Source organism: Amblyomma americanum, chromosome 9 (genome assembly GCF_052857255.1).
Source record: "Amblyomma americanum isolate KBUSLIRL-KWMA chromosome 9, ASM5285725v1, whole genome shotgun sequence".
Taxonomy (NCBI): Eukaryota; Metazoa; Arthropoda; class Arachnida; order Ixodida; family Ixodidae; genus Amblyomma; species Amblyomma americanum.
The window spans coordinates 35,255,274-35,261,273 of NC_135505.1; the positions used below are offsets into that span (position 1 = coordinate 35,255,274).

The 6,000-nt window shown below is 39.4% G+C and overlaps 1 long non-coding RNA gene across 4 annotated transcripts in view; it reads left to right on the plus strand.

Moving 5' to 3' along the window:
• LOC144105751 (uncharacterized) overlaps positions 1-5,392 on the plus strand; it is a 79,506-nt gene extending 74,114 nt beyond the window's left edge. For 3 of the 4 annotated variants that reach the window (XR_013308877.1, XR_013308876.1, XR_013308879.1), the window contains exon 4: positions 5,075-5,392. This is a non-coding gene — a long non-coding RNA (uncharacterized LOC144105751). Of the gene's footprint in view, positions 1-1,486; positions 1,586-5,074 lie in introns of all 4 variants that reach the window. The other variant, XR_013308878.1, reaches the window with a different exon arrangement.
• Positions 5,393-6,000: the final 608 nt, after the last annotated feature.

Consider the following 6,000-nt stretch of genomic DNA (forward strand, 5'->3'; position numbering starts at 1 on the left):
TACACGGGCCTCTAGAATTTTGCCTTTCAGAGGCACAAAAAATTGCTATCTTCTCAATCTGTACTATGATGACATTGAACTTGCAAACTCGATTGACGCAATGAGAATAAACGGGAAAACTGAGTATGTATTGTATAAATCTCTTCAACTTCCCTTCTCATGAGTGCTAAAAACTGAATAGCATTTTTGTTTTTGGTACAGGCCATGCACTCCATTTATTGAAGCACTCTGCACGATTGAGGTTTTTCATAATTTCATAGAAGTGTTAAAGGTACTCGGGAATTAAAGTATGGTATTTCAAGTTTCATGTGTATTTTACTGACATCATAGATGTGGGTAGGTCTGGGTAAAAAGTGATCGTAAATCACTAGAGGGACCCCCGGACCCCCTTTACATGGCATACAGCAGAAAATATAAGTACTATGTAAGAGATTCCAAACATCGGAAGATCGGCCAACACTATAGACAAAACTTTTTACGCAGACCCAGATATACATACAGATATTATATACTTATATTTTATATATATATATATATATATATATATATATATATATATATATATATATATATATATATATATATATATATATATATATATATATACTGAAATAGCGTTTTATTTCTCATGTAAAAGCGGCTTTAATTTCGCGCAAGCTGCATTTTGAAATATCGACATTCATAGACTAGTTGGTTTAATAATTGTGGCATATTGTAACGTAACATTTTATTCCCATAGTTGGCGCGGCAAAAAGGAATAAACAATTTTCGGTATTGTGCAGGGTATAAGCCGGTACAGTTTGAGTGAGGCAAGTCATGTCCAGAAACCCTCAATTATTATATTGTATAGATTTGTCGTATCTGCTTGCTAACCAATATTAGTACAAGCTATGAACTGGTATAATCCGGTAGTGTGAAAAAAAGTGATGGGTAGGGGCGTGGTAATCAATATTGGCAATTGAATGGACAGCTTTCTTTTGCAGCATGTAAATTTTATGCATATATCTGTTGTGCCTTACACCAAAAAACAGTAGTTTAAATGAGACAAAGAATGGCCTTATATATCTTTAACTTGACTGAGACAGGAAGGAAGTATCGGAATTTATCGAGAATACCAACACACCGGGACAGATGAGCGACGACAAAATCAACTTGGGTGTTCCAGTTCATGTGATTGTGGCAAAATATTCCTAGTGTTTTAATCATGTCTTTGAATTCCACGTAGGTGCTCAAAAGCTTTATGTCGAAGTTCTGAATAATTGCTGATTGCCTTGCATGAAAATTTACGGCTTAATGTTTTTCAGTATTTAAAAGTAGCACATTATTTTCACTCCAGGTTTTCAATGGATTTATTGCGTCATTTATAATTGGGAGAAGGAGCTGAAATGAGGTGCCTTGAAAAAATAAGCTTGTTTCATCTGCGTAAATGACATATTATTGGCTTATCATGCATTGTAACTATATCATTTTTCTATAATATGAACAGGAGATGCCCTAAAATGCTGCATTGCGGCATACCAGTACAAACTGCTTGAGGTGATGACAGATAGGACCCTATTTGGACTTTCTGATAACGATGCTGAAGGTAAGACTTTATAAGGTTTAGGGGCGTTCCTCGTATGCCGTAAATTCTAGTTTCTGCACTAAAACATCATGACTGAGGCGGTCGAAAACCTTTAAAAATTCTATAGTATTGTGCGTTTTTATCGTGAAGACTGTCAAAAATTTCCCCGCCTCAAATGTTGGCTCATGTTCGGTGGAACTGCACACAGAGCTTCCGTAATATGGTAACTTTTGTATCGTAGCAAGTTTGATAACGGTAGTTACATAGTTGAGCCGTACATGATGCGAAAACGTAATCGTCAACGTAGAGATCGGCGAACCAAAACCCGTAAACGACGCTTTTTTCGCTGAAGGGCGGCAGTGGCGGAATCTGTTTTGGCAGTGGAAAACGTTACAGCAAGGCCGTCGAAGAGAGCATTGCAAGCAATATTCTTTGGACGGTAAAGCCATGTTAAATCAGTTCTACTGATATTTTTTCACGCTCAATTAGCCGAAAATGTTGTAAGCGCTTCAGTTGAAACAGACGAAACGGCCGGAACGGCATATTCAAAGGGCCCGCTCTTGCAACGCTCGCCTCGGCGGCCTTGTCGTGACGTTCTCCACTGCAAAAACAGATGGCGCCACTGCCGCCCTTCAGAGAAAAAACGTCGTTTGCGGGATTTTGTTCGCAGATCTACGTTGACGATGACGTTTTCGCATCATGCACGGCTCAACTAAGTAAGTACCGTTGTCAAACTTGCTACGATACAAAAGTTACCATAATACGCAAGCTCTGTGTGCAGTTTCACCGAAAATGAGCCAGCATTTGAGGCGGGGAAACTTTTGAAAGTCTTCACGATAAAAACTCACAATACTGTACAAAAACAAAGACAGACACGGGCCCTGAAAGATTTTTCGGAGGTGTTATGACTCTGAAAGAAGATTCTCTGCAACGCATTCCTAAGCAGGATTTAAGGAATCCTTTGGTTCCACATTTTTTTTTGCTCTTGCCGTAGTTGTGTTCACCCCACGGCTGACAATGCAAGAAAACTTTGGTTTGGTTTATGGGGGTTTAACGTCCCGAAGCGACTCAGGCTATGAGAGACGCCGTAGTGAAGGGCTCCGGAAATTTCGACCACCTGGGGTTCTTTAACGTGCACTGACATCGCACAGCACACGGGCCTCTAGAATTTCGCCTCCATCGAAAGTCGACCACCGCGGCCGGGATCGAACCCGCAAGAAAACTTTTATCATGGACAGTGTACTCTTCGAGTAGAGAATGAAATTAAAGCACAGCGGCAGCACCTCAAAGAACGCACAAACATTCCTGATCGCAGAAATTTGTCAAATAAGCTAGGAATTAATGGAGGGCCAGTTCTAAGCCTATTCCCTTTTTTCAGCTCACAGAAGACATCTTGTATGACCAAATGCATATTCTCTTTGAGGGCAGTGTGCCGAAGGAAATAGCTGTGTTTTTTAGTGCAGCAGTCGGGGAGAAGAAACTGCTTTCTCGCAGACAGTTGAATGATGCGCTAGCCAGCTATCAGTATCTTAAATCCATCGGCAAAAGTAATTAATCGTGGTTGTTAGAGCCAGACTTCTGTGTGTTTTATTCTGCAAGTAGGTTCCTTGTACTGATTCTTCACCTTCCATTCATTATTGAGCCCTACCTTCCAGATAACTCTCCCTTTTTGGGAAACCTTGTGCGACTAGCTCAAAAAATGCAGGTAATGTTGTCTCCAAATTTAATTTGAGGAGCTTGTTGCAAATCACCATAAGACTTTCATTAAATGTTATGGAAAAGATGCTGTTTTTCCTAAGCTCTATATGCTCTTGAACACTGTTGAGCAAATAAAAACCCAAGGCCCTGGCCGACATCACGGAACTCTGGGGATGGAAAGTAAAAATGCTGTTCCGAAATATAAAATCTTCAATCTCAGAAGTTTTCTATTTCAATCAGTGATTTTTTGCAGACCAATATATCTCACGCTCTCTAGAATAACGATGGGACTCCCTAAATGGAGCATGCAGTGACAAACGTGCCTGCAGTTGCTGGTGTCCTTCATGACCCCAGTGACAGGTTTTTGGTGGCAGGACTGCTTTGATGTGACATAGGAAAAAGCCTGATCCGTTCCCAAAGTCTGTCAGAAATGTCATTCTCAGAGTAAACGACATTATTTCAATGGGAGCTGGCTCGGAAGACCCATGCTTTTGTACGGTATTGAATCTAGTATGTTTCTAGGAGAAAGTTTTCTTAAGGTGAGAGCTGCTAAGCTTGAGTGCCTATATGAGAAAGACAAATTCATTCCTTGCTGTCGATACATGTCATGAAACTGTCACTTCAGCTGAAGGATTGATTCTTCCTTGACCTGTCTATTGCTACCTCAAAGATAAAACCAGTTATCGCATTCCACAGTGCATGTAGACTGCATCACATGCCAATGTATTTGAGTAGATGCGTGTATTATTAGGAATATTTTATCCCTTGAAACAAAATATTTAACCTATATATGCCCATATCCTATATCTTGCATGCCGCTTTTTTGCGCAGTAATTTTAAAACTTTATCGCGTAAAAGCTTGCACCCTCTAGCATAGGTTGAAGTGGATCTAAACGTCTCCTGTGCTATGGTTGTGCTAGTGCGTTCAGTTTTGTGCGTCGTGTGCATTCAGAAAGATCTAGAAGTCTTCTTTGGATGCCATTTTTTAAATTCGTCCCCTCCGACTACATTGTAATTCTGTAAGAAAATAATTTTTGATCACTGTCATAAGGAAACCACCAATTGTGATGAGAAACCTAAAGTCGATGTCAAATGCTTGAAGCCTTACCATGCCCAACAGGTACCGAAGTTGCCTAGTATCAAACGCCAGGATTGCTCAAAAGCTTATCTTGAAAAAATATTTCTACCAATGAAAGAATGATTCGAATTATGAAGTGACTTAAACATTTCATATAAAATTTTTTTTTCAGATTTCCTAAGTTTTGGCACCCATGGCTTAAGTTACTAGGCATTAAGTGATCTGAACATTTACGTGTTTTTTTATCAAAGCTGGGGAGGTGTGCTACTGTTTGTGGTAGTAATGGCAGTTAGTTTGTACATGTGCGCTCAAAAATTGTACAGAGATGTGACTGTGCAAAACTAGGAAATTGTGATTTGACGTCGAAGCCTGTTCTTTATTTTGTTTTCTCTGTGTATTCCAATCACATGCATTGGCTTGGTTACTTTACTAAACATTTTAAGCTTGCTCTATATAGAGGTCATGAAAGGTAAAATATGTACATAAGGGCTTATGTAAATGTAATTAGCATGACCTGAAAACCCCAGTTATATGTTTCTCTTCATGCTTAAAATCCTTTGATGTGTTTTCAATACATGTTTAAACGTAAATAGGGAAGTGGTTCTCTCTTAGATGCGTACTGCTATGTAATTTACACCCAAATACTTGTATGGGAAATGTTTTTGTGTGATGTTGAATTGTTTTGTTTGAGTGAAAAAATAGACGTATTGAGCACTGTCTGTCATTCCTTGCAGTTGGCGCTGTCAAGTGTGCACTGGTCGCTCAACAATCAGCGGACAAAGGTTTCTCCAGTTGTGGAATCATAGCTTAATTGAATGGAAATGGGCTAACTACAACACAGACTTTCAAGGCTGCTTCGCCATTAATTGATTTATTGCCTTGAGTAAGTGTCTCGTGTGATACACTTCGCCACGAATTGATTTATTGTCTTGAGTAAGAATCTCGTGTGATACACTTCGCCATGAATTGAGTTATTGTCGTGAGTAAGTGTCTCTGTGATATACAATATTACAGCTGAAAAAGGCTGTTCGTGTCTGTAATAAACCAAATAAGTGCATGCTCAATTTTGTGTTTTATTCTTGCTCATAAGTATGTTATATCTCTTCCTTGCCAAGTAATTCCCTTCTTCCTGCTATCACACATTTCTGTGACAGGTATTCTGTGGCAGAGAAGGTCTTAAGAAGAGCAATATTTTTAAATGCCATTCATCTCTGCAGCCACGGAAATGCTGAGAAATGTATACAGCTTTCCAAAATTTTCAAATTCAGGATGGAGCTACTAGTCACCTTATTTTGCAGTTTGCAGGAGTTAGGTGCTTATAATGACAGCTGATTTCTGCTGAAGGAATCCCTGGTCAGAATATAAAAGGCTGTGTACTTTTTGTGACTTAGTACTGTATCCATTAAGATGTGGAGGTGTATTGCAAAGAGGGCATCGCAAAACATTAGTTGAAATAGTCTGGCTGGAGAACTACAGTTTGTGGCCGCTAAGTGGGTAGGATTTCCTCAATAACCCAAAAGCAGTCTAATCAAGAAAAATTCAATGCTGCAAAGCTCTTTGCCATTCCTTGTAGAAGAAAGGTGCGGATTTAAGGATTTCATTTTTGGCGGCAGCATTGGAAGGACACTAGTGAATGCTAGATTTCCAGGAAGTCTTAATA